The 14,432-nt window shown below is 48.5% G+C and overlaps 1 protein-coding gene across 2 annotated transcripts in view; it reads right to left on the bottom strand.

The window, feature by feature from the left end:
• The window catches only part of GTF2E2 (general transcription factor IIE subunit 2), a 371,015-nt gene that overhangs the window by 355,746 nt on the left and 837 nt on the right, over positions 1-14,432 (bottom strand). The gene's annotated exons all lie outside the window — the stretch shown is intronic.

Genomic DNA, 14,432 nt, shown 5'->3' with positions numbered 1-14,432 from the left:
GAACCTTCTCCTACTTCAAAGTGTGCAGCAGGTATAAATAATGGACCCTCAGACACAACTATTCAGTACATCTCTGGCCCTGTGGAAGACTGAGAGGGACTGCTGTGCTGTTCTGCAAGGACTGCTTATCTGCTGAGCAGATGCCGGAGGGAAAGCACTGGACCGGCACCACCAGACTGACTCCAAGGGTTAATTGGCTGGCCTCCTGATGATAGCCCCAGGAACAGAAAAGGCTCTAATCACCTTGAACTTAGCACCTGGACTGTCTGATGTGAGTTTTGTCCCCCAAGTGGTGCCTCCCCAGTCCTGGGCCCTTGGAAGTGGGCCTGGAGGTGCTCTGCCAACTCTGGTACGATTCTGAAAACAGAACCAATGCAGCGCAACACATCTCCTTGCAGCACCTTCAGAATAGCTGCAGCGCTGTAGTGTGACTATCCCCCATGAAGGACCTAGCATAGCAGCCCACAGCTTCTTTGGAACAACCACTGGGCGACACACCTGCGACACAGGCCTGTGCTTTGCAAGCCCCTCGTCGATGTCACAGGACTCTGCACTGCAGCCCGCAGCTTTTATCGAACTGCCGGTTCGCAAGGCATCTTGGACGCAGGACTTGGCATCACAAGACCCTCTTCATCAGCCTCCACAATGACGACGAAGGACTTCACATCGCTGCCTCACAGCTCCTCGGAACCACCGCTTCCCAACACATCTTTGACACGGAATCTCAGAATGCTCTGCACCCAGGATTTAAGGTACTTTGTTCAGCTAGCTTAACTTGGGCCCTATATCCCGCCTGCACTCCTTCGTGGACAGCTTAAAATTGGGACTGTCCCAGTCCAGCGCAACCAGATAACCACAGTTGGCACTTTTTGCTTCTAGGCACTATTTTCACATAAATCTTTAAAACTGCATATCTCTGGTTCAATTGATTGGATTTTTGTTGTTTTGGTGTCAAATAATTTATTTTATTGTGCTCTATTTTTCAAAATTGGCGTGGGAGTTTTCTTGTATTGTGTTTTTACTTCATTGCTGTTCTGTTTGATGTGCTGCATAAATACTTTACACATTGCCTCCAAGTTAAGCCAGAGGGTTAAGCACAGGTTAATTTGGGATTTGCTTGCGAGTTCGCCCTGACAGATATTGTGGTTGCTGCTTGAGTAAGGTTTCACCCCCCTCAATTACTAACCCAGATTCCAACAACATGTAATACAGCCTGCTCTCAATTCAGACGCATTTGCTCAGTCGTTTGTGAGCCTGTGTGAGGTGATTTACTGGTTTCAGGCTAGAGACCAGATGGTGGCTCTTCACTCCACAAAAAAGCTGCCCTTTTGTCAGAATTATGCAGGCAGGAGAACCGACTTGGATTGGCTCCCATTTTCATGTACCTCTCTATATGCAGTTCTGCAGACACAGCCTTTGTGATGTGTGGGGTGATTCTCCTCAAAGCTGGGCAGTCTCCAGGCTGGAGCGCCTACAGCACAGACATAAAGAGGTATGAACTATCTGCTCCTGGCTATGTGCAGACATAAGAAAGTGATCAGGAAAGAGACAAAAGGATGGTTTTACTAGAAGATCCTTCTTACTCCGAATAATGGCCTGCAGCACCCTTTATCCCCTCCATCTACCAAGTGGCAGCACTACAGGGAATACTTAATCAAATTTCACTAGGAGCCTTATCTACTTTGCCATCACTTCACTGACTAAGTCTCCTCCCTCATTCAACTCTTGAGATCACTCCCACTGCCTGTGAAAACAATAACATCACCCACATTGCATGCACAGGAACAGAATCAGGACTTCCAAAATGGAAGCCACAGGCCTTCATAACTCTGATTTACTTATATATACACAATGCATGTATACAGTAGCCATATACACACACACACAACATATACGTGGATGGGATTAAGTGACAAAATAAATAATCTTAATGCACATTGTCAAGACACTCTCAGCCGATGCCAAATAACTCATGTGTAGTGACTGAATGAAAAAGTCTTTAGTTACAGGATAGAGAGGAAAGATCTTTAAATGAGATCTTTTATACACCAACTTCCAGAGTGCAACGTACAGACAAAGCGTGAGATTTTCCAGACTAATGTTTAAAAGGGCTGCCCTAGGCCTGACACACAACAGACTAGGGCTCTTCTTTTATGTTTTTATTTGAGTTTTGCATTTAGAAACACCAAAGCAACATAATAGGCTTATAATGTTAATGTACAAAGAGACAGGCATATGAAAAAAAAGACAAAAGACATAAAATAAACTTCAATCATTGCAATCAATAGCCTGAATCCTGCTAGTGCGAAGTGACATGAAAGAGATATAATGTGGGGAGAACAGAACAAGAACTTGGGAGTGAGATGGGGCCAAAAGGAGGCACAGCGAGAAAAAGGGTAGTTAGCAGTGTGCGAAGAAAGCTTAAGGTCGGTTACGGCATTTTGGAGTTGCGAAGGTAAGGTAAAGTGCTATGTTTAACAGGTTGTGAAACAATGCGACCCAGGGCAGGAGGAGATAGAAAGTGGCACAACAGGCTTGGGCTCTTAATGTTTAAATGATGTGTACAGTTAGAATTGCATGTTTGCACTCTAAGCCCCGAGCATGGAGCATTATGTATAATGTTGTTTCTTTCTTGAGGCTCGTCCATCATCTGATTGCTTGCAGTCTCATAAAGACTTCCCCCACAATACTCCTAAAACCGTCAATGAAAAATTGACCTTGATGTACTTCCACTTGATTCCTCTCCTTGGTTTATTCAGTGACCCTCTTCTCACCTTCCATCCTCTGCATGCCTTTTATTTCTGAGTACAGCTCTCCCCTCAGTCTCATGTTTGTCTCAATCCTTCTTATTGTAGTTCTGAAATGGACAGATACCTTATTTCATAGATCACAACCTCTCTTCTTTGAAACCCAGAACCTGTAAACTAACATTACCTAATCTCCACAAGCTTATCACACCAACCATTCACCAGAAACCACAAAGGTCCTACAATTGATCACACCTAACTGGTATTAATATACTACGTTACAAAATAACTGGAGAAAATGCATATAATTTTTTTTCGTAAGAGCACGAGTAATTGCTATAAGTAACAACCAAAAGATTAACTGCTAACCTTGGGTTCCAGAGTAATATGCTACTCGCCATAAAGAGATTCAACACTTTGTCAGGGGTAATAAGCGTACAGAATTACAATTACAAGATTACGTCATTTGATCAACCAGGAAAGTGTTTCAATGCTTCCTACGGGGTAATAAACGGTATATAAATACAAGATTACATCATTTGATCAACCAGGAATGCTGGGATTGATCACAGATGTTAAAGTTTTACACTTGGAATACTTTTACACAACCGACCAGGTAGTGGCAGCAGCTCCTTCCTCATCCCGCCCTGCCCAGACCCTTGGGACCAACATGGCAGGTCTGGGATCCAACATGGCACGCCAATTACAGAAGGCACAGTAATAGCCACTATTAAGAAAATGAGAAATGACGGGCCACAGGGCCAAATGGGATTCCTCCTTCAGTGTTCAAAACAGCACAAGACTTCTGGCTGACAATCCTAACGCCACTCTTCAAACATGCTTTCGTCACAGCAACAATAGCGTTCTCCTGGAGGGGCCCAATCCTCTTGCTTTTTCATAACAAGCATTTGCAATGCAATAGATCTCGCATTTGCGAAAGTTTAAGCTGTTGGCATATTAAATGACAATGGCTTTCATTTAGGTTTTAAAAACCAACACTGCGAGACCTATTGCATTGCAAATGCTTGTTTTTTTTAGTCACAGGGAGATGAAGTACTTTCCTCATCGCAGAATCGCAGGATATTGAGCGGAGTCAGCATCTCTGGCCGTAACGCCACTTCCTCTCACACAAAGATCGCAGCCAGTTTTGGCGGTAAAGTGTCTGTGGGCCTGGAGTGAGGCACAGGTGGTGCCATATCAAAAGCCTTCGAAGCGGTTCATCTTGTTGTTGACACCTCCTTTTGTGGAAAGTGCTATTTCTTCAGTGAGAGGCCCTTGGTACATGCCATGCCATACGTGTTGGCAGCATGCTTCTTCAAAGCCAGAAGGACTCGGCAACGTGAGACCTATTGGCTTTGTCAATGTCTTTTAGCTGTGTTGGACGGCCCTGAAGGCATTTTAAAACATGACCAGCCTGCACAGAGCTTACCTCGAAGGGTAGTTTCCCAAAACAGACAAAGAGAGCAGGGGTGCCAGATGCACGTCGAGCAAAGCCTTGAATGCAACATCCTCTGCTCCAACCCTGCCTGGCAAGCAATGACTGGGGTGGGACGTGAGTGCTGAGGTGACAGGAAAAAGCATGAAAACGGGAGGAGAGGTGAGAAACAGCTTGCCATGTGGCGAGAAGAGAAATTGGTAGAGCCAGCTTGATTCACAGGGAAACTGGTCCCTGAAGTCCTCTCATCAAGCTTCTAGTGAAAAGAGCAGCATAGAAGGTAATATGAAGGCGTTCCATGAATAACATGTTTTAACAATTCGCTTAGACAAAGTCTTGATGAATGTCAGTCTGCCGATTGTACAGGTTGTGTTCACAAACCAGCGTTATATCTAGCAAGATACTCATTAGAATAATGCATATCATTCCTACCTTCACTCAGAGCCACCTAACTCCCTCTTTGGGAAGCCAGAGAAACCTACGTGCACTGAAAGCTATTTACTAAAAGTTAATGTTAACATAATAAAGGCGCTTTCCTTGCATATTGCCATTTCTTTCCACCTAAAGTATATTTTCATCTTGCTGCTGTCAGGGTAGTACAGACCCACTGAAATTTTAAAACAAGAACAGTTTACCATTCCTGCTCTGTGAGGTGACCCAGAGCGGCAGCGGAGGGGTCCGCAGCACCTAAGATCTTGCGAATTGCGACTGCAAAAACGGAATCCGGTCGAGAAGTCCCCATTGAGTCCAGCAGTCGATCGCAACAGAAGCGCCGACCTTGGGGAACGTCGGATTCGGATGTGGAGCCTCATATTCAGGCAAGCGTTATCCTCTGCGATAGCTCGGCGTCACGCTCTACTGCTCCGGAGCTGCATGCTCTCAATATGGCCGCCGGCTAGCCACAATCCAGCCATAATAAGCGTCACACAGGCTGAAACGGCCTAAATAGACACCAGCTTCGGGTCGAGGTGAGCACAAACTTTTACGTGGGGGCCACCTGACCCTAATATGGCCGCCGCTCAAAGGCTCTAACTAGGCAGACAAAAAAACGAGCTGGAGGTGCATGGGAGACCCACCCCAACAATAACGACGGAATTGGAGGCGGAGCCCCATGTAAGGGACAGTATTGAGTGCAGCGTCGGATCTGCACCACGCTCCTTCGCTCCGGAGCGCCCTGCTCCCAACATTGTCGCCCGCTAACCCCAAACAGCCTAGTTTCACATCACTCAAGCAATAACGGACCAAACGGACACCAGCCTCGGGGCGAGATGAGCTGACCCCTGCGGCGACCGAGTAGAGGGCCCAAATCAAGAGCTTCTCAGAGCTTTCTAGCCCCAACCCTCACTTATGCGAAGGGACCGCCTGACCCCAAAATGGCCGCCACTCAGAGTCTCAATCTCTGCACTCTTAGTGACCAGGTTGGAGGTGCACTGGTGCCCCACCCCAACATCAAAGTACTGGAATGACCTACCCCCCCACCAGGGGCGGGAGTGACCTCCCCCCAACGAAGAACGAGAGGGGCGCTATAAACAAGACTGCCCACAATGGTCGCCGCTCAAACTCAAATTCAGTATCTCTAAATCCAAGAGACCAGCCACTAGGCTCACTGGTGTCCCCCACTGAGGCAAACTAGAGGGGCGCAAAAAGGAGTCGCCAGGTCGAGCACACGGTCAGGAAGCACTGCTTTTGACCGGGATTACCCAAGCCGAACAGTCTCCCGCCGAACCAGCAACACCAGGTTAGTGGGTTCCGCAATCTGCTTGCAGCCACAACTAAGGTAACCAAAGGCTCCTCACCCCAGTCACACCACCCTCTTAAAACCAAGGGAAACCAAGACTTATTTTTCACCCTAGGCACATCAACCACCCACCACCAGAGAGGTGTCCAATCCCCACCTCTAGCGCCTCCACACTCCATCCCGTTAATCAACTCCTCCCCTCCCCCAGGCGCAACACTCTCCCCCTTCATTCAATTGGGACACACATGTAAACCACTTATCGCACAGCCAATAGCCCACCCCACTTGAGAGACCTCACCGCCTACTACCCCTCTACACACCACGTCAAGCAGCTCACCAACACAACACAACACAACACAACACAACACAACACAACACAACACAACACAACACAACACAACACAACACAACACAACACAACACAACACAACACACTCCCCCTTTCTCGCGCGAGAGGAACTTCCCGCTCAATGAAGATGCCCCCGGCCACACAGCTGGACCCATATCAGAGTCATACACCTAACTACGCGATATCTTTCCCCCACAGACTCTCCTTCAAAGCAAAAAAACACCTCAAACACAGAATAATCAGACAACATCCCGAAACACTAGTTGTAGACACATACCCCTGCCCATCTAAAGGGCAACGTAAATGGACTTCATCTTCCACACTGACAGGCTCGAAGCCTGGACCACCATCTACAACTCTCACCTTATCGTCTCAAAAACCACCATCACAGCCCACAGCCGTAAACTGACAATCTCTCTCAGAAACACCAGACCCTTACCGGATGCATATCCATTACCATTTTTGAAAACGGCACCACCCTAATTCAGGCAAAAAACGAGAACCTTGAGTTCTTCGACTCCCTTTTCCCCTCACTCAAGAAAGCCTCATCCCATAACACACGCCATGCTCGGACCACCCGCACGGGAGGCTCCGAACAACCATCTAGTCACCAGATCACGCCTGCGCCTTCTCCCCAAACCTTTTCCCCATCAGACCGTGGCTCTACCTGCCCCGCGTTCTCCTCAACCATGGCTTCTACTATCACCCAACCCTACCCATCTCAACCAGCGGCCCGGAGATAAGCCTCGCTCCCATCGCCATCAGACCCACAGCCCCCGCCTCCCACACCAGCACAATCACACCCAGAACACAGTCATCCGCTCAAGGAAAAGGCCATCTCCCAAACATAACCGACCCGCACCCCCCCTCACCGTCAACCCCAATGCAAATAGAACAAGGCCACCCGCCCAGAGAAGAACACCACTCCCAACCACAATGGGAACACAATCCCCCTTCCTTCAGTCATATCGCTGAGGGACATCGCTCCTGAGTCAGAAATCCGGCTTCCCCGGAACCCCTCTAGAAGCAATATATCGAGCAGCACCTCCCCCACCCAGAGCCCAGCTCCTCCCAACCTCCCATCCTCCCCCCGCTATAAACATGACGCAACGCCTCAACCTTATGGACGCGCAACTCGAAATTCTGGTCTGGGGCCTGAAGGACACCCTATCCTCCCTAGCAAAAATCAGTCTGACCACCCAACAGCCCATAGATACCCCCTCCCCATCTCAACCTAGTAAGATTGAATCAACACCCCCCAACCGAACTTCTCCCCCCCTCAGATCTCGCCCGTCACCCTCCAAATCGGGGATTGAGTCAAGAGCAAATAGGCCTAGAAGATCTAACCCCAACCTCTCCTCTCAGGAAGTGACCACACTTGCCGCATTGAACAACGATCCCACATACCCACACCCTAAGTTCGCACTCCGCTCTCAGAATGCAACTCCACCCATCCTAGCACAGGCCCCGCCGATGAACTCCACCCCTATATGCTCGATCCAAGTCATCACTGGAGTGGGTAAGGACCACCACCCAAGGAGAGATACCAGACCCCCAGCGCACCTTTCCTCCATACCTAGAGCCCAGCACAGCAATTCGAAACATCGAAGAAGAACCTTCCATTAATTGCATGCTCATCAACAGTAGATCTGCGTCTAAACATGCAACTGAAATAGCAGAAGCCATCCTCTCCTGTGACTTAGATGTAGCTTTCATCACGGAAACGTGGCTCATCACCCTGTCCTACCCAAACATGGACATGCTGGTGCCACCCGGGTTTTCAATTATCCACAAAGACAGACATGAACATAGAGGCGGTGGCTTAGCAATCATTCACAGAAGTGGATCTCTCCATCTCAGAAAGCCCCCCGGGCCTTTATAAAACCTTCGAATGCCTGTCGGTCAACATCAAATCGCCCACGAGCAGACCGCTTCGTTGCCATCTCCTGTACCATCCTCGATGCAATGCCAACGAATTTGGAACACAGCTCTCTGACCTGATCACCCAATGCGCACTCAGCGACGACAATAGTATAATTCTGGGCGACCTCAACTTACGTTGGAACGAAACAAAAAACCCGCTCATCCAATCTCTCAACAATCTCCTTCTGGGTAACGGTTTGACCCAACATTGCTTAGAAGAAACACACCATAGAGGAGCGATCCTAGACGCAATCATCTCGGACAGAACCACAATCACTATGGATTATATCATCCCCGTGGACTGGTCGGACCACCACATTATTCTTTTCCACATCAACCAACAGGCCATATCTCAACCCCCTATGCAGGCCCCTCCCAAATGGGTCAGGAACACAGCTCAAGTCCCCTGGGCGGCAATAGAAGAAGGGCTAAGCACGCTCCTCCCAAGCAGGACGGAACACCTCTCAACCACCTCTCTCACCTCTCTCTACCATTCCAACATGACGCTCACTTTGGACCTTCTTGCGCCCCTGAAACTAAAAAGACCCAGAAACACCCCTTCCAGGTCCTGGTTCACCACAGAGATCAATGACGAAAGAAGACACCTCAGATCATTAGAAAGAATGGAGGAACAAGCCCTCCTCCCTCCACCGCGATCAACTCAAGGAAGCACGTAGAAACTACAACAAACGCATTAGGAACAAAAAGACAACTTTCTTTTGATCCGCCTTAGACAATGCAAAAAAACGCCCCAAAGACTCTTTAACATCATTAGAAACCAAACATCCAAACCGACAGTATCAAAAATAGTGGCGTCCAAAGACCACTGCAACAATTTTGCTAACTTTTTAAGCGGAAAAAAAAAAATAATAAAAAAATAAATAAATAAATTTAAAAAAAATTAAAAATCGCCAAAATTGACCTCTCTCTCTCAGGACACTTCCATGGAGAACTTGAGGCCAACAACACACAGCAACATCACAGTGAACACACCTACTCACTGGTCCTCCTTCCGCCCCATCCAGGTAGAAGAGATAGTCAATCTGATCGCATCTGCTAAACCCTCATCTCACTCCCTAGACCAGCTGCCCTGGAGCCTGGCTAAAGACCTAAAGCTTACCCTAGCCCCAATTTGGTGCAAGATCATCAATAGCTCACTAAGCTCGGGAATCATTCCAGACTGCCTCAAAGCAGGCCAAGGCACGCCGCTACTAAAAAAAACCCGGGCTAGACTCAGAGGACATGAACAACTTCAGACCGGTATCGAACCTTCCTCTTTTATCCAAAACTCTTGAAAGATGTGTTCTTCCACAGCTAACCCACATCTAGAGAATATCAAGCTACTAGACCCTCTTCAATCAGGATTCAGAAAGGGATGCAGTACTGAGAACGCAATCTTAAACGTCTTAGACAATCTCCACAAATCACTTGACTCAGACCAATGCATCCATCTCATTCTCCTCGATTTATCGGCCGCATTCGACACTGTTGATCACAATCTGCTCCTTAAAGTCCCCCAGGAAAGAGCGGGCATTGAATTGACGGTACTAAAATGGTTCTCCTCCTTTCTTCTCAACTGCACACAAAGAATAAAAATCAATAACTCAGAGTCTGACCCCATTCCCGTCAACAGAGGAGTTCCCCAAGGGTCAGTACTCTCTCCCCAACATCTACATGGAACCCCTCACCACGTTTCTCAGGAACTCTAACATCCCCTTCCACCTCTATACAGACGACACACAACTTTATCTGGAAACCACCACGATCAAAGACATACACAGACTAAATGCCACGCTCAAAGAGGTCCAACATTGGCTCTCAGCGAACCACCTCAAACTCAACCAAGAGAAAACAGAAGTTCTCATTTCTAACAGACAAAAAAAAAAAAAAAATCGAAGAGTGTTTTAAAGCCACTGATGCCCTTATGCCAAAGGACTCAGTGAAATCCCTAGGTTTTACCCTTGACTCCAAACTAGACATGAAAAAACAGATCTCAAAAGCTGCTAAAAGCGCATTCCTTAATCTGAAACTGCTATACAAAATAAAACCCTTCCTCCCCCCGAAAGATCTTAAACAAGCCACCCAGGCACTGGTGCTCTTCAGAAGTGATTACGGAATCGCAGCCCTGACCGGGACAGCAAAATCCCACCTAGGTCCCCTGACCACCACCCTCAATGCCGCAGCAAGAATGGTCACAGGAACCAAGAAATTCGAACACATTTCTCCGGCACTCAAGGAACTGAAGTGGCTCCCTATTGACCAACGAGCCAGCTTCTGTACAGCCTGTCTCACCCACAAAGCACTACACACTGGTAAACCAGAATACCTGGCCGCCAAACTCAAAAGGGCTGGCCAGTCCAAAAACCTCAGAAGCTCCAACACACTTCTACTCATCCGACTAAAATCACGGAAACTCAAAACCGCAAACAAATCCTTCGCGGGAAATGCACCCAAGATCTGGAACCCCCCATATCAGAATGGCCGCCTCCTTCCCGAAATTCAAGATCCTTCTCAAAGCCCTCTTCCTTGTGCGTTCTTGACCGCAACGTGAATACCACAACTGACTCTAGGAAAGACAACTAACTCCTCTTCCTGAAACACTGCAGCCGGAAGAGCTGTATTGTAACTTTGTTTGTGAATGCTCGTAAGGTGATAACATGCAGATGTTTGTCTTTGCCAAAATCTGTTCATAACTGTACCTGCTGTGAAGCGCTCTCATACCCTCGGGTCCAGCTAGCGCTATACAAAACTTCTAAATAAATAAATAAAATTCACCAATGGAAGGAACTCTGCGCAGGCTGGGCTGCTCTCAGCCTGGCAACATCCTGCCTCACGCAGAGAGGAAATGCAGCCCACATTCCAGCACTCCACCTGTTTGGCTCAAAAACACCCTTTTCCTGCCTGGACTCGCTCTGTTCCTTCCCCACTGGTGCGCCCGGTCCCTGCATGTAACACATACATAAACACTGTAGATTCGCAGGGCACCCAGGGACTGCTGAGAGGACACACAAAGCCTGTGCCGGGCATTCCTGGCGGCGGCCCGGTGTGTGTCCTGCGCCCGCCGAGGACACCTGACTCCATTGCGGAGGGCCGACCGGTGGGGAACTTGCTGCAGTTAGCAGGCTGCGTGCCCACTGCGCACAAACCCACACACAACTCCCCACAGCCACACACACACACAGTCTGGGCACCTACCGGTTTCCTTACCTCACAGGGCGGCAGGCCCTCGCGGCAGCCTGGTCCCCTTCTGGCCGCACTAGGGGGCTCTCACCATGACATTCCTGGACAGCTGCTTACAATGAAAGGTGGACACGCACCGCCGAGGAGCCGGCCTCCCAGTGCCGATGTCACTCCCGGCCGGGGCCTCCCTCTGACGGCCTGGGCCGGGAGGAAGGCGGAGCCCCGGGGCCAGGGGAGGCGGTTGCGGATGCACAGCCAGAAGAAAGAGGAGCTCTGCTTCCTCGCCGCAGGAAGAGCCCAAGCCGGGAAGTAGTCGGCTTTGCGGAGAGGAGAGCGCCCAGCCTTCAGACGGGATGGGCATCTACAGTCCACGCAGCTTCCTCTCTCAAAAAAAAAAAGCTTTCTCTGTGGAGCCGACAAAGGGGGGGGGGGGGGGGGGGGATTGGTTAGGGAGTGAAAGCAAGCGATGGGCGCATGCATATCTCCTGTCCTGCGTGCGTGTAGACAGGGAGGGAGGGGGAAAGGGGGAGGGAGGGAGTGAGCTTAGCCCTACGCACATGAACATCTCCTGTTCACGCGCGTGTCCACATTTCCAGTCTGTCTCTTGCGCGTGCCCATCTCTTGTCTCGCATGAGAGGCAACTCAGTGACAATACTTCTCGCTGGCGGCAGCGCTTCACGCCGCGTTCGCCAGGCGAGGCCTACAAAGGGAGACCGCTCTAACCCGGCAAATTATAGGCTTGTCATTCTATTCGATCTTGAAGTCAAAGCCTATGCCCACATCCTTCGAAAGGAGCTGGAAATATGGGCAAAGGAAAAAGGAATCCTCCTGCTTTTTCAATCTGGATTTAACCCAAATCGTTTAACAATGGACAACATCTTAGCATTGGTGCATTTATCCACACAAGTGGTTAGGAGGAAGCAACCCCTTTTGTTCTGTTGTTTCATCATTTATAGCACTGCCTTCGTCAGGGTGGACCGGGGCAGGCTTTGGAGGAACCTGCCCCTGCTTCTCAAATAAATAAGGTAATATGGCTCTGGGTAAAACCTAGCCCCACCACAGCCACCGCCAGAGTAAGCTGGGAAGAGTGAGTCTCCCTATCTTGCAGTAGGACGATGACACTGCAATCATGGACCACACCAAAGTCGGCAGGCAGAGAGCCCTCAATGTACTCCACTACAATCAGGAGAACAAACTGCAGGTGAATCAGAGCAAAAAAAAAGGTTGTCATTTTCTGCAAATTTCCCCACAAAAAAAACAAATCCACTGGCAACTTGGAGACCTACAAATTATGACAGCCCCAGCTTATAACTACCTTGGACTCTGGTTCTCAGAAAGGGCCAACCCGGCCGTCTACCTAAGGCACCTCAGAACGAAGTCTACTAGGGTCATCCACACATTGAAGCGCCTAAGTAATCACATACAAAACCCATCCGCCGAGCCTATGCTGACAGTTTTGAGAGCAAAACTGACCCGACTCTCAACTACGGCCACTTGGCGTTTCCTGGTGCCTTCGACAAGTTTGTAGTGAACTACCAGATCAAGCCATATCAGAAAGTTTTGCTCACCAGAAGAACGAGGCTGAGGCTGGAGCTGGGCCTCAGGAGCCCAGACCTTGGATATCTGGGAGATCTAATAAAGTATTATCGCAGGGTCCTGTGGGACCCAGACACCTCACTCAAACACCATTTGAAAACAATCTTTGACTAAGAGGGATCTCTCTAGCAAACATGGTTAGCAACGACAACTAGCCCTTTGAAGATCAGGGAAAACAGCCTGCATACCCAAGAAATTCTATTCTCAGCCTAAATAAAATTGTGACCAAGACGTTGAATGCATCGTACACCGCGAGAAAGACACTGTCTTATTTTCAACATGCACTTTCAGCCCCGGCTCAAAGAAAAATTCTCTTCATGAGGCTCATCGCTTTGCCAATCTCAGACTTCAACCCCTGCCAGGTCCCATCAAGAGGAGGCAATCTCCTGCAGCCTATGCAATGATCGCAAAGAAGCTTGGCTCCATCTACGGTGCTGTTGCCCCAAACTTGCCAAGGAGCGATGACGCCTGCTCCACCCCTTGTTTCGGTCTAAAGAAGTCAGGCGTTGCAGGGAGGCCTCGGATCTGAAAACACGCCAAGTACCCATCCAAACTGGGGAAATTCACGAGTCTTATTCTTCTCTCCTTCACTGAAGCCATCTCAAGATGACAATAGCTCATGGCTGTACACCAGAGGCTATCATTCGGTATTCACCTTTCAGGAGAGCAGTCATCCAGTGGTGGCAACATCAAGGGCTATTGCAGCGTTCTCCATGGCCATGTTGTCTGCGTTCTGCAGATCACCAGCCTTGAACACACCACACCCTCCGACACCATCATTGCCAATCCTCAAATAGCGGGGAACAGGGCATTCAGCCAGTCTAGATTGAAATATTCTGAGGAGCCCACTTGCTAAGCAGCTTGAGCCCAAGCAGCACGAGATCTCACCACTTTGCATTTTATTCCCTTCTTCCGCAACCCAGGACACTTCTCATCCATTAAAGTTTTAAAACTATTTGAACTGACTTTTACATTGTTTTAACGGTTTCTTTTTTTCAACTTGATTTAGAAGGTGCAGAAACTCTAACAATGAAATACTATTGTCTGTATTCTTTTAAAATCTCTATCAATACTACTAGGGCCGTAATGGGCATTGGGCGTTTATCCAGTGGACTGGAAGGGGGGGTTGGAGCGGTGGGGGCCAGTTTTGCAGCAGTGTTGCAATATCAGCACCCTATAACAAAAGCAGCAGCAGTGTTTCACACTAGCACCCCCAAATCCCCCGAGGCCAGTCCAACTGAATTGCCAGTGGTAGTTTGTATTCCCAGTCCGGCCGTCAATACTACACCGGCTGTAGTATCGGTCGTTTAATTTTACAAATAATTACAAAGTACAGTTCTAGACATGTAATGATTTTATGAACTTTGTTACATTGTATTTAATTTTTAAATTCATGCTGCTCTGTTGCTTTTATGATTTTAAATGTAATCGAATAAAGCTTGTTTTGACTTGACTTGATTTTAA

Source organism: Lissotriton vulgaris, chromosome 3_1 (assembly GCF_964263255.1).
Source record: "Lissotriton vulgaris chromosome 3_1, aLisVul1.2, whole genome shotgun sequence".
Classification (NCBI taxonomy): Eukaryota; Metazoa; Chordata; class Amphibia; order Caudata; family Salamandridae; genus Lissotriton; species Lissotriton vulgaris.
Note: the sequence above shows the minus strand (reverse complement) of the source record. Positions and strands in the feature narration are given on the sequence as shown.